This window comes from Oxyura jamaicensis, chromosome 10, assembly GCF_011077185.1.
Source record: "Oxyura jamaicensis isolate SHBP4307 breed ruddy duck chromosome 10, BPBGC_Ojam_1.0, whole genome shotgun sequence".
NCBI lineage: Eukaryota > Metazoa > Chordata > Aves > Anseriformes > Anatidae > Oxyura > Oxyura jamaicensis.
Window position 1 is genome coordinate 979,914 of NC_048902.1, and position 18,977 is coordinate 998,890.

Below are 18,977 nucleotides of genomic sequence, written 5' to 3' on the forward strand. Positions count from 1 at the left end.
CAGGGCTGCCCTGCAAACACCAGCATGCTTTGGGGCAGGGATGGGGGTGGCATCTCCTGGCTAAGGATGCTCCAGAGCCCTGCAGAGAGCACCAGCGCCTGCACACACCCGTGGCTCCCCCGGCGTTTGCCTCCAACAAGAAATAAACCACCAGAAGTGCAGCATCTGCATCATAAGCTATCACACAAAACGTGATGTAAAATAAACATAATTTGAGGACATACACAACAGATAAATTTTACCTATTGGTCTTACCTAAAGGAAACACTTTGCATTCTTTTCTTTAATGAAGTACAGACCATAATTCCACAATCTCATTTCATACATGCTCATAATAATTACATCAAGGAATCAGGCAATCTTTTGTTGTTGCCGAAGCAAGACTCAAACTAATCTTAATTCTGTTGTTCTTAAAGGAAACTTTCTTCCTTTAAAATAGTTGAAGACATTTATTATCAAACTTCCTGCTTTTGACAGAATTTTATTAACAGATATTGATTTTACTAGCTAAGACTATTACATTCTGCTGAAGGATAAAACATCATACTTCATTTTCTTTCCTGATTTTTGGTAAGAATGTTTTAAAAATTCAATAAGCTGTTGACTGAAACATCCAATGCTATATGTGTCATTTCTTTAAAAAGCTATTTTTTTTAAAATCAGATATCAATGTATATGAAATACTGTAAAGATATAAGCAAAATAAACTTATTTTTAAAATATACTTTCAGGAAGGTTACGTTTTAACAACCAAACACAACAATATGTTGTCTTGCATTTTGAGCAGAATGTTTACCTTTAACTGAGTTTCTCTGCCAGCTGTGTCAGCGTTGACTGTAATAGCTTATGTATAAAAAATATTAAAAAGAGCTGTTTATTTTTTTTAATTGCCACTATCATGCCAAAAAACACAATGTGTGGGCTGCAGGCAGAATGCTGGGAGCAATATTATTCATGTTAAAAGCTGTTGTCTGATTTGCTTTCTTTGAAAATTATGATACTATAAATAGGAGCCCAGTGAGATTTGTCGATTGCAAGTTTTGTTTCAAAAGCTGCTAGGATGAAACTTTTGAAAGACTTACAAAGCATAAAACAATCAGAACTATTGCATTCTGACTTGCCATTTTCCTTTGGCCTAGATTAGACCTTTACTTTAAAAAAAAGTTACAAACTTGATATGGATCTACCTCTTATTTCTATACATATGTCCAAACACAAGGTTTTAAAAACTTCCTATGAAGATTTATTTGCTTTTTTATATGTCCCGTACTCTTTTATTAAGCCAACTGTCTTAACTTACTGTTTTGCTCTTCAGCATAAAAAATGTTGTATCATCAAACTCATGACAATTGTATGTTGTTTTCTTTGTGAAAATCCAAATCACTTTTGAATGAATCCAAAATTAAGGCGTGTTAATCTATTACAAAATGAGAGTGTCAAGCCAGTGTCCCACAAGAATACCACAAATGTCCTTTGTCTTTTTTACCAGTACATTAGCATTTTGGTGCCTTTTTTTTTTTTTTTTAATTAAATAACTGATAGAAGGCTTGCTTCCAAAAAAAAAAAAAAAAAAAGAATCAACCAAACAGCCAATAAAATAAATAAATAATAAATAAATAAAAAACAACCCCAAACCAAACCTATTCATAAGATTTTGTCAAGTACTTTTTCTATGATGAAGCATACATGACGTTCATAATTAGAAAGCTGGCATTTTGACCTGTACTTGGAATGGGAAGCAACAGAAGCTATTTGGATTTTTTTTTTTTTTTTTTTTTTTTCTTAAACAGTAAATGCAGGGAAGGAAATAAAGATATGCTGCTAATTCCACTGTGAGCAAAGGGCCAACAAAGCAATTACACAGCTTCTAAGACCCACCTAAACTCCTAGCTTTGCTCACTTGATTTTGTTAATTATAAAGAAGCAGTTTTTTTCCAAAAACTTCAGTGTTTGACTGCTTTTCTTTCTAATAAACAGTTTTTAAATATGCACACATGCTGCACTGCTTACAGAAACTGCACATTTGAAAGTGGCATTGGATTTTGGTCTGCATCCCAAAGCATGAAGCGAATGGCCTGATGGCCATTTTCCCAAAGGCACAACCTTTCATCAGGAAGTTGGACCCTGTTCAGAGGCATTTCAGCTGAAACATTTGGCATTACTAACAACTTGACAACCCAGCCTTGATGCCTGTCTGCATGTATTTTTGCAACTCTTCTGTCTGCTGACTTTGTGTGATCTTTGAGTTTACTTAATTCCATGGTCTCAAATTTGGTTCAGCTTGAGATCATGACTGCAGCATTCAAACTCCAGGAGAGAACAGCAGAAAGTGGATGAAGAGAATGGCAAACAGACAGAGACAGTAAGAGAAAAGAGAAGATAGGAACCTCTCTTCAGCACTGTTCTAGAAAACCTTTAACTAGTGACACATTTTCCTTCTAAAGTACCTAATAATATATATCATACTGACATCCTTATCTGAAGACATTTGTTGTCCTGATCTGAATGTTTTCTTATTAGAACTATTCTTCAGTAAGAAATGACAGCTCAGTCCCATGTTTTGGGTTAGACAGAGTGAAAAAAATGCATAAAGAGGTGATAATTATTTTCTGTCCACCATAAAAATTCAATCAAAATATAAAAGCCTCGGTTTACCCTACATGAACCATGAAAAAGCAATTAAGAGTGTGACACAAAACCATCATCCTTGATCAGGAGAGGTGACCCTATTCCAAGGATAAAATGATAACTTGTGTCCTGAATCCAGCTCAGTGACCTTCTGGAGCTGGAACTTTCAATTATGCCAAATTAGCTGCATCACATAGGTTGGCTTTGTGAGTCAGGCTGGATCAATGCAGTGCATTTCACCGATGATGACAATGATTTAATCAATCTCAGTTGCTCGGTGGACAGCAATGAAGTTGTGAAGTAAGCACCAAAAACCAAATGATAGCATCTTTCATTGTCAGGGTTACCTATCTGCTCTCCATTTCTTCTTTTTCTTTAAATGATAATTTCAAACTATGAAAAAATAACGTTAAGTAGCAATTTCCTAGAAGGGGTTTTGTCACATCTATTCAGAGTTATATTCTGTGTGCCAAATTGGAACCTGGTGTTCAATAATGCTGTTTTTGACACTTCTGTGTAATAAAAGTGAAGATCCTTCTTTGCTCAAGGATGTCTATGACACTTCTGACACTTCTCTCCCAGAATTGCAGGCAGCCCAGATGTTCTCTGTATTAAGCAGAGCATTGCCACAGCTGCTATTGAACGTGGGAAGATATTGGGCTCCAGGCAAAAGTAGCAAAGGGCATCTTTCCTCTTTTTAACCGAGGAGTAATTTTTGGAGGATAAAACCTTTTGATGTGCACAAAGTTAAAGCCTCAGAGGGACTTTACTGGCAAGGGACACATTGCAGTTTCTCTCACTCTTTTTTCAAGAGAGCTCAGAGCCATTACTGAACACCTGCTTCCACTTCTGTACACAAAAATATTCCTTACCTATCTGTGCCAGGATAACGTTGCTGCATCTGCTGGACATCTAGTTAGGAAAAGAGGCTGAATGGTAGGATACAGGCAAAAATGGAAACACTAGTTGCAGGTCTTGGGGATGGACTCAAGCCATGATTTTTTGTGGACTCAGAAGGGAGCAAGACCCAGATATTCCTGGCTCATTTGGGCTTTTCCAAACTTTGATCCATGGATTTGTTTTCACAAGAATCTCCTTCCATGGCAGCAACAGCTAAAGGAGTCTTGGCCACATGCTATTGTCTTGTAACTCAACATTCTCCCCAGTTAAGTTAATGTAAATCTTTGAAGAGCACAAGGTATACCAGGAGGAAAATGTTCCCAGCTAAAAAATAACCAGGTATTTTTCTGGATCTTCTTTCTCTTTTCCACCTTTTCTCTTTTCTCTTTTACTGTACCCAAGACAGATTATTTGTGGGACTGAGTAGTAAACTGCTTTATTTTAAAAAAGACATTGATTCTGCTATTTAACACAGACCACACAAACTGATGCGTGCTCAAAGAAATGTAGGGTGTGGGAGTCCAAGGTAGCTCCCCACAAAAGAAAGATTCTTTAAACTAAAGCCCCAGGGCTGGCAGAAGCCACAGCTCCTGCAGGTGGGCAGGCAGATGAGTCAGGTTCTTTCCCTTCATCCTGCTGCTTCATCTGTATCTCCGGGAACTCCTGACTTGCAGTCAGAAGAACCACCTTCCCACACCACACACTGCCCTCATAACTGAAACCAAAGTTAAGAGAACCTAAATATCAAAGTTGCCTCAGGAAAAATGGGTGCTAAAATGTTTTATATTGAATAAAACACTTGATTTGGAAGCTTCAGTTCACGGATCTATTTTTAAGCAATTGTGATAGACATGTCTCTGCCAGAAGATTATTTTTTTTTTTTTGAACAGAAATACCTCCTGATTAGTACAACATTTAAAACGTTTAAAACAGCTCAGAAAGCTAATATACTTATACCCTTTTATACACACTCCTAAAGTTTAAGGTAATCACATGACCTACCTCAAAATAACAAGAAACAGAGCCATGTTTCAAGAGAGTCACTCTTGTGTCTCTGCTGTCATCTAGGGTACCGCACAAGTGGCACAGGGAGTTCTTAACCACTGTCTTATTGGGATCTGACTTTTGCCTGTGGCTGGGTGGTGAGCTTACTGGTGCAGGATCTGGCCATTTTAGCTGTTGGCTTATACTGGACCAGGAACAGCAGCAGCCAAAAAGGAATAGAGAGGAAACTATTACTTCTGGGTGCTGTTTCCATAAAACTCAGCATCTGGGAAGAATGATTGCTTGTGACATTTATACCAGGATGTGTGGTGGTGCACTGCCAAGCCATCTCCAGCACGTCAGCTTTATCAGGGAGCCATTACCATACTAAAAGAAAGCTAAAAGAAAGGCTGTGAGCATCAGCATCCATCATGGTACTACTGTGCCACCAGCTCTGAAACAATGCCCAGGATTTCACCATGAATTTCAGCCCTCCACAGAGGTCGGCGTTGGGAAAAGCATAGGTGCTCCATACTGCTACATTCAAAACCCAAACTGGGAATGATCTGCAGCTGACCCGGGTTAACTGCAGGGCCCGAGCACATTGACATGGCTCTATGTTTTAAGTTTTTGTCGCTGTTTGGGATAGAGTGTAAAACCTACCAGGAATTATGCTACTTTAGCAGCGGTTGCCATGCTGTCTGCTCCTTTTCTAAACATATTCCTTAGTGTGGATGTCGCTTTGTGTCCAGTGGCATCTGACTGTGAGAATTATGGCAGTGATTTCTATGGAGAATAAGAAACACAAGGGCAAACAATTTTAATTGAAGAGTCTGCACTAGAAAATGGCAGTCATCTGTTTATGGCACAGTGCCTCCCAGTTGGATCTGGGCTCTTTGAAATAGGGAAAGGAGTCCAAAATTGCATAGATCCCTTATCCTCTATAGTGCAGGCAAACAAGCTCATTAGGAACTACAGCTTCATCATGCAGCAAGAGCTGCCCTGGTGTCAGGCTATGATCTATTTCTTATCTTGGATTGTGCCACATATCCTCTTTCCCACATCCCAATCACTCCACTACTGCACCTCACTGCTTTTGGTAATGGAGGACAAATAGATCCTCCTTTAAGAATTATGAGCTCAAGTTTCAGTAACACCACAGTAATATTTGCTAAACATTACTCAGTATTACCCACGTATGCCCTTACTTCTCCTCTCTGGTGTGGAAAGGGATTGCTTGCCGAATGACTACAATTATTAGCAGCTCCTACTATAGGGCTAATCTATGCTCAGTGATCACATACACCTGAGTACACAGTATTAACAAAAACACTGAACCCCACCTTCGCAATCTATGTTTACCTTTGCATTTATAAAACACTTAAATTTACAATGTAAATCAAATAGTAAAATGAAACCACAAACACCAATTAAAGATTTGATTTTAAAGTTTGACTTTTGGACACACTGGAGGATATAGGGAAAAGAGACAGGGCACTACTTTATTTTTTGGGGATTGTCTTTCCCTTTAAGTTTTGTTTTTGAAGGAAAAATGGATTAGCATTTAATCCATTGTTCTACTGATATAAATATTTACACTGAATTGAAAGATTCAGAAAACAGTGATATCCTAGAAAGCTCTATGTTATTTCTTAGGCTTCCAAAAGAAGTACTCAGATATAATTGCTTAAAGCAGACTTCAAAAGATTTGATACACAAGCAGCTGCAGCAAATACATGGCTTTCTCTATTTTAATTATCCCTTTCTTCTAATAGGTTCTACAAGTCTTAAACATGAATAGAGATCAGAGGGGGAGCCAGATTTTATGTTTCACCTACACTATTCTGAAAAGAGGGTAATAATTATAGAAGTGGCTGAAGCTTGCATGGTGGTTTGTTTGTATAAGTGAAGTACTCCCCCAGTGTTTCTCTTATCCAAGTTCAATGATTAACTCCACTTAAAACTCAATTCTTGTGTGTCTGTTGACAAAAATCTCTGCAACATAAAAGATTTAATAGCAATACTTGGCATAAAATATTTTGGCAAAATGAACTGAATATCACATCAAATGCAGTTGAAAGGCAAACTTCCCAGCCAACAGAACAGTTTTATCAAAGTCCAAATTCTGATGTTCTTTTATTGTGGCAAAATCAAAATTAGTGCTAGCTTATAAGAAGTCCTTTGGTCAAGGTGAAAGCATTTAGATATTGTTATTTGTCCTATTGCTGGGACATAGTAAATACTCTATTACAGCAAGACTCTATGCTTCCTTGCTCTAAACCATAAAGTATATTGCTCTTCTGCTTCACCAAATTTAAAGCTGCCCTGGTGAATATATAAGTTTCATTTGCAGTTAAAAAAAAAAAAAAAGTTCACATCTTATATTTATTTAGAATCTCTCTGCCTTATCACTGCTCTAGTTATTTAAAGCACTGCCTTTCTGTTTTATCAAAGTGAACTTTCTTCTTTCTCCTTTACATTTTTAAAGATAAAAAAAAAACACAAAAACTAAAAGTAACCATTCCATTGACGTTATTCTCATAACACATACCAAACTGATCTGAAAAAATTAGATTTGTCATATTTCTCCTGCATCTTGAACTTGAATCTATATATGGCTCCTTTATTTATGAAAGTGGAGGCTTATTTATCTGAGAGAGGATTTTTTGGAGGATTTTCCAATGACTGTGGTGAAAGCAGCTAAGAAATTTGAATTAGTTTTTAATTTTTAATTTTTAGAACATCAATTTTCAGACAATTTTTGGACATATAATTAAGCATGAAGTTAATTATCTGTTTATGAGAACTCTCTTAATGCATGGCTTTCAGTGCAGAGAGGCTGTGCAGGCAGGCTGTAATCTGAGCCCAGCACTGACGCTGCTGCCAGGCTGAATGGCTCCTGCATGCGCTGCAGCCCCACAGCACAGGCCGGGGGGCAATCCTGTGCGGACCTCCAACAGAGGCAAGAGCCAGTGGGCGAGAGCTCCGGGCCCTTACGCCCAGGCTTTGCTTTCATGTCCACAAATATGATCACTGAACCCTCACAAATGGGGAATCCCCTCACAAATGGGGAGGCTGAGGCCCTTGTTTGTTACCACAGGTGGAAATCCAGTTAGAAATGCATCCCATAAACTGGAATATAGTGTCAGCAAAAATCCTTGTTTTCTTTCATTTTTAATTCTCAAAACCTGTAGTTTTATGTTGGGCTATTGCGCGATTTCAGCAGATATTTGTGAAGTTCAAAGGAAAATCCCTTTAGAAGTTATTACGTTACGAAAAATGAGATCACAATAGTGCTTTGTCTGTTTTATGAATACAGTTAAGATTATTCTAAAACTGGCTAACTTTTAGAGCCTCATATTTCTCTTATTTACATCATGCTAGAACTTCAAGACACTGTTCTGCCTGAGCCCTCCTGCACTTAGCACAGGGTAGCATCCCAAAGAGCTGTCATCAGCTGCTCTGATTGTGCAGACATTTACAATATACTTGATCGGAAGCAGGTGAACAGTCCCTACTGAAGTAACATAAAAGAAAATTAAGTCAGAGGTAATGGAAATTTTGCCTTTATTTACGTGCAACGAGTTTTTTAAAGACTCCCTGAATTGTACAGCAAGCCTTGCGCAGACCCCCAAGTCTGTCATTTTTTACTTACTTGAACAATATCTCAGGTTCTATCACCACAGAGGTGACAAGTCCCACAGGTAAATACATCTACACTGCCTGAGCACCAAGAGCATTACACACTGCCCCTGAAGTGATTCCTGCTGGCACCCACCTTGTCAACAAGCTGAAGCTACATCTGTTCATTGTTCTCCTCACTTCACACACATTTCAAACCTAAGCTCATCAACCCAGTGACTATAGGCAAAAATACCACGTGTGATTCCTAACCAATTTCCTCTGTGCACATAGGAATGAATCACCTCTTTTGTGTCATGTACATGTCCTCCATTCTGTTCATCCCGACACACTCTACATCATTTTGTAGTTTAGAGCACGTTTTAATTAGGAATAACTTTAATGAAAATAAAAGGAAAAAAAATAAGAGGAAACTCCAAACACTAGAAGTTGCATGTGAATTGCATCCTATTTACATGTAGTTAAACCTAGAAAATGAAACCTTAAAAAAACATAGATTAGAGGACAAACACATAAAATCCAGTTTAGCTAGATTGATATAATTGTGAAGCTGACTGATAAAATGGGTGGAATGTCTCCAGATTTATACTAGCAGAAACAAGACAATCTAACTATCAGTTCCTAAATTTACTAAATTAACTTATTCAAGAGCTCTTACATGTTTGTTGTGTAGATAAAAGTACTAGCATGTTGCAGATCTCCACACACATCATACAGGATTACACTGTGGTTAGAAGAAATACTCTGATGAAAATACAGTCATGGATTTAGGTTATGTGTAAAATAAATATTTCTCAAGTATCACACATTCTTTTCTCCATAAGAAGCATCCACACATTTTCAATGCCTGTGCTGGCCTATACAACACGACTGATGGTTTTAGTACAGATGGAAACAAACAGGACGATTGCATTAGTTCTGAAAGTGTCTCCTACCAGAGCCAACCTATTCCACTAAAGAGCAGCTGGTTTCTGAGTTTTGTTTTAGGATAACTCTTGTTTTATTTGATTCTCCATGTTAAGTTGCTAACACAGACTAATGAAGAACTGGTATTTTCACAAGAGCTGGAATATTCTGCTCTTTAGTTAGCATAAAATCCTGTATTCTGAACATGTCTTCAGACAGTTATGTGAATTATTTGTTAGGTGGATTTATGCTTTTCATCTTAGCCTGAACTTCTCTCATGAGCAATGAGATAAATTATTTTGAAGGTATTCAGGAGCTAAGCATCCAATTGTATTATGTTAATATTACAAGATATCTACATTCATACATCGCAAATGAGTGTGGTATAGTTTACTTAATGTTTTGCGTTATTATATAAATATGAGTATTTTATGCCAATGTATTCCTTTTTCCCCCTTGGTGTTTAAGTTTAAGATTGTACTGAAGCTCTGTTGATGCAATAATTGAGGTTAAGCATGTGCATAAGTGCTGTTTGAGATGGGCCCCTATTCCCCAACGTGCTGCTCGTCTCTGGTAGATGACAGAAGATTGCTTTTCTCTTTGCTCATTAATATAAATACATTTTATCCTCTCTTTACACTAGCTATGTGCCGCAAAATCATTTTTATGATTATGTTATTTATAGTCCTGCACATTTCAGGAATATTCCATATAATAATATCAGGTATTACACCTGAAAATGTAGTAATTCACACTTGAAATACTATTTTGGGGGAAATAATGATTTCTAACATTAAAGTACATTTCAGTGCACACAATAGGGTTAAATTATGATTAAGCACTAAACTTTAACTCTATATATCCTGGCCTTGAGCTTCATTGTGCCACTTTAGTATTGGGTTAATGCAGTATATAGATTGAATATTTGCTAGAAGGTTTGTGAATAAGTGATTCCCATCTCCTTTGTAAGGAAAATTGACTCCATTAGTAGAGAGAAGAGATATCAAGCTAACTGATTACATGAAGTCATAATCCTCTATTGAGGCATCACACAATGACATTGTTAACATTAGTATGCAATATTTATTATAAATAAAAGAGGCTATTGAGGCTTTCAACTCATAAGCAGCTCTGGCTGGATGACTTCACTGTAGGAACACAGTGGAGTTATAATGAGGATAGAAGATTTATTTATACGTATGTTCTCATTAGTAATTCTGCACTAGCATGTAACAGATACAACTGGAAGACCACTAGAGTAGGTTTGACTATTTATTGTTTGCACTTTGACTATGAATATTTAGTTAAAAAAAGAAATTAGTTTATTGTACTATGTATTATTAATTCTCATGAATGAAGAATTATTCCATTTTTATGGGACACAATAACATCCCATCACCCTATGTCATGGAGATCCAGTGGGCCATGAAATCAGACCTTGTTAAAAATGGGGAATAATTTTTTAAGAGGTCCTTCTAGCACATGCTGTATGTTCAGACTGCATTATAGTGTGTTGCAAGATTTCTTACTGATCTGCCTTTGTATTATACTTTCTCTCAAACAGCATTTTTGATATGTTTCTTAACAATATAGTTAAGGGGCAACCCACATTGCACAGAAGGCACACAATCAGCTGCCTGCAGCCCCCTCCAAGATCGCTCTCATTGACTCTGTACCGATTGATGCCTTACAGCCTATTAGAAGAAAATTCAGCCTAGCTTAACAGTAAATTGTCCGTACTACCTCACATTGCCTTACTACCGAAAACATCTCCTTCCTCTCTGAAGACTGGGTTTACTTTCGGAGTGCTGTTTCACATTCACCTTCATCAGGCAAAGCCTAACAAAATTAAGGCAATGTTTCAAAGCATGTATCCACCCTTCAAATTGGACTACAATAATTTTTGTTCAAAATCCATCCTCCCTGTTTGGCTAGCCTAATTTGAACCATTTAATTTATTTTCAGTGTTCTGAAACAGGTCGGTTTGTAAAATCTTTAGCATATTTGAGGATATTTCATTATTAATGGAGTTACGGTACAAGAAAAGCATGTGTATACCATTTGGAGAATATTCTCTATATAACAAGGACCCACCCCATAACTACTACTAAACAGAACACCAAAAAACAAACAAACAGAAAAAACAGAAAAAGAACAACAACTGGAAAGCTAAGGTACTGTATTATTTTTATCTTAGAAGAATGAAGTTCATCAGGTATTCATTCCTCATCTTGGGAATTACATTGACATGGTTCATCTCTTTCTAAAACTGCCATTTAAGTTGATTACATGTAAGCTGACTGGTAAGAAAATATTATTCATATTGAAAACAAATCATTTAATTTAGAATCACTCAGCTCAGCAGCAAAAGTCCTTACCAACAATTACTGAGAGAAGATGAGAAGAATTCTACTCCTCCTCCAAATGTGGATGAAAAAACACCTTCTTCTATTTCAGCTATTCATTTTCAGTGATTTTTTTTTTTTTTTGATAAAAAAGCCAACACCTTGAAAAATACTACTTGTGGCTGTAGCAAAATAGGCTCCCCTTTTGTTTATATAAAAGAAATATATTATTTATTCTATTCTAATTCTATTATAATCTATTATTTATTCTGCTGAAAATAGGATGTATAGAAAAGCTTTAATTTGAAAAGCCATTTACTATTTTAAAAAGACGGTATTTCCAGCTACAACTGCTTATAGGAACTAGATGTATGGTAAACTTAAAAAAAATTAACACATTTGATCTAAGTTACTTTCATTTCCCATACCCTTCCTGCCACCTCACTTGTAAACTTGTACACTGTTTAAAGAGATAAGAAGATGAGAGTCTGAACCTCTTATAATTATATAGTATAAGAGAAAATACAGAGACTGTATGAGTCTAATATAGTAGAAATAACGTGCCATTTAGATCCTACTATGCTGGGCAATTGGATCTAAATTTATTGAGTTTTGAGAAAGTTCTAACACAAGATATCCCCACTCAAATATCCGTTATTTCCCCCTCCCAGTCTGTGATGACTGCCTGAAAGGAACAGAAAGATGAACTTCCTGATTTAGGTGAATTAGGTGAAACTTTTCCCATTTTTAAAGATCCATTTGTGTATTCATAATCTTACAGAAGTACACAGTATAGATTATCAGACTACTCCTTTGGGATTCAAGATATGAGCCTCAGCATATTAAGTAACAAGTCATTTTTAAGTACTTACAAGTTTATCATTTCAACTGCTCTGTGCAAATGATGCACAATTCAGCTGGGCTTGGAAGGTATTCCCCACCACCTCTCCTGTCAATCCAGTTCTTAACTCTTTCACTCCCCAGAGATCCAGTCCAAGTCCCCTTCAAACCACTGGAAAGGTTCCCACTGATTTCAGTGGAACATAGATCCATAGAGACAATTATTTTCTTCTGATTCTTGCATTTATCACACATAAAAACAACACAGTTTTGTTTCTCTATTTTTTTTTTCCCCACAGTAATCTAGATGGCTAGTGCAACTGCAATCTGAAAAAACAGATCTCTTCTTGCAGAGTGTAAGTTTCCACATTAACTCAAAAAAAGTATAACAAAGCTATTCAGAATTCAGTACACGTTCTTTCCTATTCACAACTCATTTTCCTTTTTTTTTTTTTTTTTTTTTTTTTTTTTTTGTGACAACCTAGGCAATAATTCACAGCTCATTTGGTCTCCTAAATAACCCTCTTTATATTTACATGGTAGGCATTCCCCCATTACCCAGCAGGATTCAGCTGTATTGGCAGGCAGTCATTAGGCATTCTTAAGACTTTGGAGGTTTAACATACCCTTCTCTAGTTAGTGTCTTTGAAAACACCTTGTATGGTTACCATCTCAGCAAATATACAGCAAATCTTGACAATTTAACAATAATAAACTGTGTCATTTTGCAATTTTGAAGTAGTTCCTTCTTTGGGTCCCATCCAGACTCCCACATGAAGCCTTTAAAGCTCAGAAGCATTTTGCCCAATGGAGGATTGTTATGTTTGTTTCTTCTGCTAGAAGTTAAATGAGCTACTTGAGTCTCTTTGCTAAAATTTTCTAACTGTATACTTGCTTTTCATTACGTACTACAGTTACTTTAACCCAGCATCACCGAGAATTTTAGGGGAAGAGAAAATGATTCAAAAGCGCATCCTCTGTTGATGTATGGAGAAAAGTCCTTTTAGGAAAGAAATGAACTAGCACAAAGATAGTAAAACCCAGTCAAACTCTCACAAAATTGATGCTTTCGCTAGAAGATATCTTTCTCTACAAAGATGCAATCTGAGCACAAAAGAGACTCTAGGAGGTCTTGCTCCTATTGAGGAGCTCTCTCAAATTACTTCCTCCACTGCCTACACAAAGTCACTGCCTTCCTTTACACTGACATCTCTAGTGCAAATGGGACCTATAGGATCCTTTACACCTTCCCTTTCCCAGGCTAGGGAAATAACAGTACCTCTTCGAATTCTTCAGTAAATGCCAAGTTATATTATGGAGGCTGGTACGAGTTTAGAAAAAAACAGAAAAGTTATATTTCCATTACTGATGTTAATCACTGGCAATTCTGTTTGTTCCGAAGAAACCTCCAAACAAACCTGGGGTGACAGATTGCCAATCATGCCTAGAGCAGTTTGCATCCTACGAGCCTTGAATTTACACAAATGTTCAAAACTGTATTTGTTTACTGAATGGACAAATATTTCAAATTACAGCAGCAAAAAATCTCAAGGAAAGTGATTTTGTTTTGAAGGACAGAATAGAATGCATCTGTCTTTTTGTTTAATTTTGAAGTCTTTTCCTTATAATATTATTTGGAAGTTAACTTATGGTACATGTTTCTCTGATGAGAACCTGGGCTTTCATTATATGTTGCCTCACATGCATCATATGCAATGCTACTAGATGTGTCCAGATATTCAAGGAGCAATTTCCAGGCAATTCTTAAAACAAGAGCCATTTACACTGATGACATAACATGAAAAGTGTGTGATGTTATTTAATCTGCAAATGTATTCCTCATGTTAACAAAATTAACAAAATCATTTTGAAATCTTTAAGACCAATGCTAATACATACTTGAGGTACGCATTTCCCACATTTACGAAGTTCAAGTAACACACTGACACCATCAAACAGCTCACCACTGCAGTTGTAATGAAAGAAAAGGACCCCAAAATACACTAACTGTTTGGGTTTTCTTTAATCAGAGTGAGTAATTCTAACTGTTCACGTGGCATCCCATACCTTCTGAAGTCTTCTCTTTCACCTTTAACAATTTGCACGGGAGAATATCCCTATATCATTTGAAATGCTTTTGTAACAATGTTTATTTTAAACTTTAAAATTCAAACTAATAAAAGTAACATCCTATTAAAAGAAATCCTGGATGCAGAACAGTATTTTAGGATGCTAATTGCTCATGTTACTAGCCATCCTTGAAACATATGCTGAAAACAAAAATGTTCAGAAATGCCTCTAAGTCATAAATCTTTTACAGGTACAATTATGTGAGAGCAGCAATAGGAAAAACACATTCAACATCTGGAGTCATAGGAGTTTACTGAAGTAAAATTGCAAAATTAAATTTGGATGAACTTAATTAAAAAAGGGATCCACTTTAATATGGACATTCATCAAGTTCTCATTGAAAACCTTTCTTGCCTCAAGAAAATATAATAAAGCATGAACACAAAAACCATATAAATGCTGAAATGAAGTGTGAAAGGATAGTCAAAAAAGAAATGCAATCAGAAAGAGCTATTTTTTCCTCATTTTAACACACGTGTGCACATGCACACACATTTCCTTTAATCGTATTATATATATAATACACAATATAATCTATTATATTGTACTGGTTTTTGACTTGAAAAGTGAGCTTGTCATCTGTATGCCCTGAAGGTCATTAACCCTTCTGAGGAATGTGCTACACATTTATTAGTAACAAGTAACTTTCTCACCCTCTCTCCCTGTATGTACTTATATACCTACAGTTGGTCAACTTTTTCTCCTAGAACCTAATGAACTTTAGCTAAAAACAGTTAGACTTGTTAGTGCTTAAATGTTTGTTACCTGAGTTGCTCCTGCTGCAGTGAACAGTAGTTCTGTCACAGGGCTGAGACTTTAATGACTTGTAGTGGATTTTCATTTGCCCTAGCTAAGAGTTAACAAATGAGGCTCGTCTGCTTTTGTTTACTAGGTCATTAACGTCTCCTGTTTACAGAGGAAAAAGATCTAGTAGTTCAGCACTAGTCACTTCTAGCTTCCATGAATTGTGTCTGTCAGCATTGACTTTCAGCTCCAACTTACAGTGCATACAGACTGTAATAGCATCAAATAACAATTTGAAAAAATTAGAATAGTATTATGAGGATCACCTTACAAAACTGCCTTGATAATTTGTTATTCTTCACCCTGGCTGTATGATCACGTAACATGATATGAATGCTGTATTCTTTTACTTGTAATAAAGAGCATTACTAATGCAGTATGCTCTGAGGGAGATACTGTCCTTTATTAGGGACACATTCCAACATTATAACAGTCACCCAGCAATAATGAAATGTAATCTGTCTTGACGATTCATGATAACACATTGCTATGCTTATTTTTATATGAAAAGAGTATGATTGGATAGGAATGCTACTGCTGTTGAATACATCTTTAAAGTGAAGCAGAGATTCTACTGATATACTTGGTTAACAACAATAAATAGCTAGAGGAATGATGAATAAATATTTTGTTTCCATATCAGAAGAGTCTTAATTTTTTTGAGGAGCACCCTAATTCAAAAAATATTTGTATTTCAATAGCTTGTAATGGTCAGGACTTGGAAGTAGTGTTACATGACATCTGTTTCACAGTGAACTAAAACCAGCATGAGTGTGACTGAACTAGGTGAGGTCAAAGGGCTGTCCATACTCTGTAACAGCCAATGTTAAGGGGAGGAGTACAACACATGGTGATGTCTTCCCCCTCTGGCCACTTTTTCTCCAAGGCCAAAAAACCTAACGCATATGTAGCATAATGGTGAGAATCATTTTGAGAGAATCAAAAAAAGAAGTGAGATTCAAAAAACATCACAGACAATATTATAATCCAAAAATTAGATCTTTCCTACCTGAAAAAAACAACATACACACCATGTGATTTTGTGTAAAGTAATAATACACAGTACCCAGCTACAGTTTCCTAGAAAATATATTCCAAAACAAAACCTGCAGTGGGACTCAGCTGTCCCCTCCTCTTCTTCACTTTTACTATAGCTGTGAATTTCCCTCCAGAGCAGAAATTCTGAGCTTCAAGGTGCAACCAGACCACATCCCTTTGCAAGGGCTCCACAGCAGCACAAAAAGTGTGGGGCAATATCTGAGAATCTGGCCCAAGGTTTGAACAATCAGACTAATTACAAAAAAGACAGCATTAGAGGTGAAAGTAATTTCTAGTTTTACATCTTATTTGCTCAGTTTTCAAAACTTCTGAATTTCCTTTTTGTGCATTTTACTTTCTCTTTGGAACCTGTCCACCATCCTTATGTAAATGGTTACATCATTTTATATGTACAATGTCAAACCTTTTGAGAGCAGTTACATTAATTGAGAGAACAATAAATATGACCTTTCTGATTTTACTCTGATGAAAATTCTTCAGAACTTGTGTTCTGAGCTCAACCTTGAACAGATCAACATACGTTCTTATATCTATTTTTAGGTCAAACAGAAATACTTCTCCCCCACCCCCCCAGATGTAGTTTTAGTGCAACATTACAGAAACAATAATAATCTAATTTGGCTTACTATAGCATCTTTAGATCTTACCACTGAGACTGAATGTGAAGATCCTTAAATCGCTGGCATCAGGTTCCTGTAGAGATTGGCACAAATTCAAATGGGTTATCCTGCCAAAAGTCAGAAGAAAACATTCATCAGACAGATGATTATTTTTTATCACACTTGCCCAGTACCCACGGAAGCCTCGCTTTATAAATGCTTACTGGAGGCTTAATGATAAGACCACTGAAATAGGTCTGAATGCAACACACCAGCTCCTTGACTCTTCAGATGACTGCAAAACTGAATATTGATTCCCACACAGTACTTTCTACATAAAAACTGCCCTTTTGTGAAGGCAACAGACCAGATTTTACCAGGAAAAATAACTGTATCTCATGATCAGTTTTAAAAACTGCACTGGAAAGATGGCTAATGGAAAAAAACAAACAAACAAAAAACACAAACAATTGGCCAACCTCAAATCATTGGAACTCATACACAGTTCATTTTCATTCCAGATCAAAGATGTTTTGAAGTTCAAACAAATTTGCCTCCTAATACTTTTAGTACAGGATTATCTCTCTTAACATCTAAAAAATAACATTCAGAGTTGGCATTTAACAGCTTATTTGTACTGCAGCACTTTGGGGACAAGCAAACTTGTAATTTCTACCATATGTGGAACATTTTTTCCATAACAGTATTGAAGTTCCTATAGAAAAAAGCATGACTGAGAAAAACTCTAGGAAAAGGAGTATTTTACTAAATACATGTATAATATATGATTGTTTTTGCATCATTTATAATTATTTTAATTAATGCATATTGTTTTGTAAATATAAATATGTATATGTATAAATTTGTTTCCTTGATGTTTACATGGTTATTTTTCAAATTATTCTCGTTTATGAGAACACAAAAGCTATCTTGAAGTGAAAGCAAAATAGAAATAGACTTGATGACAAGAAACACATAGGTAGGTGGAACAATGCTCTTGGCTCAGATCAGTTTTATTAATTTGTAGCACTCAAATCCAAGTTGCCTCTATATAATAAGAGCAGCTCTAAAATCCTCTGAAACCTATGAAGCAAATTCATAACAGGAAAAAAAACACTGTAAGGATCTAACATTGAGCTCTAGAAGAGTACAGAATGTCTCAACATCTCTTCCTTCCTCTTTTATTCAAGCTTCCAATGAAAATATTGCCATTTTCACTCTATAACAACGAATTCTTTCTAGTGAGATTTTCAAAGGCATGTAAGAGAACTGGGTGTCTAATTCCCTCAGGCAGTTTTGAAACGTGCACGATTAATATCTTACATAGCTCCTTATACATCAAACCATTTCCCAGTGCACTTCACATTAATCTTTAATCTAGACACTTTAATCTTCAAGTCTTCATACAATAATCTTCAATGAAAGGTTCTTTCTGGGAGTTTACAGTATATTTAACACAATTTAAAAACTACTAGTGCATTGCCCTAGTTTTTAATACCCATAAAATGTTTTATAAATTAGATCAACTACAACCTGGCCAAGGTTTCTGCATTTTTAATATCTTTGGATGGAGATTACAACAAATGGGTGCTGGAGGGAATGATTTAGCTGCTTAAGCATCAGTTTGCAATACTGTAAATCACCCCAGAACTTTAGCTGTAGATCCCAGAGTTCATTCAGTGCTTCACATTTTCCAAGGTAAGGACCAGTATCTCTGTATATGCTACTGGGGAAAACAGCATATCCTACAGTGTACACTACTCTGTTTTGGCAGCACTCTGTCTGCACATCTGGCCATGGACACAGTTTCCATATCTGTGTTTTTTCCAAAAATATTAGCTGTTGGACTAGTGTGCCAGGCTCATTCTGCAGGGATATAGCCATGACTTCAACTCCTCCTGGCCTTTACTGTTCCCTTCAGCGCTGTTTACTTTACCATAGCACCTCTGAGTCCTACTCACAGACCGGGACTTGACAGCATTAGTCCTATCCAAATGCACATTGGAAATTAAAAAAACAACCTCTAAGCATACAGTAAAATTATACAGTAAATTCAGGACAAAATGCAATAGGTAGAAGAAAAAAAGAAAATAATTGTCATTATGAGTCTTTTTTTTTTTTTTCCCCTAGGTAGAAGGGT

The 18,977-nt window shown here is 36.3% G+C and overlaps 1 protein-coding gene across 2 annotated transcripts in view; it reads right to left on the reverse strand.

The window, feature by feature from the left end:
• SEMA6D (semaphorin 6D) overlaps positions 1–18,977 on the reverse strand; it is a 260,446-nt gene that overhangs the window by 113,794 nt on the left and 127,675 nt on the right. For both annotated transcript variants that reach the window (XM_035336037.1, XM_035336040.1), the window contains one exon: positions 16,886–16,965. The gene's annotated coding sequence lies outside the window, so the exon portion shown is untranslated. Of the gene's footprint in view, positions 1–16,885; positions 16,966–18,977 lie in introns of those variants that run through there.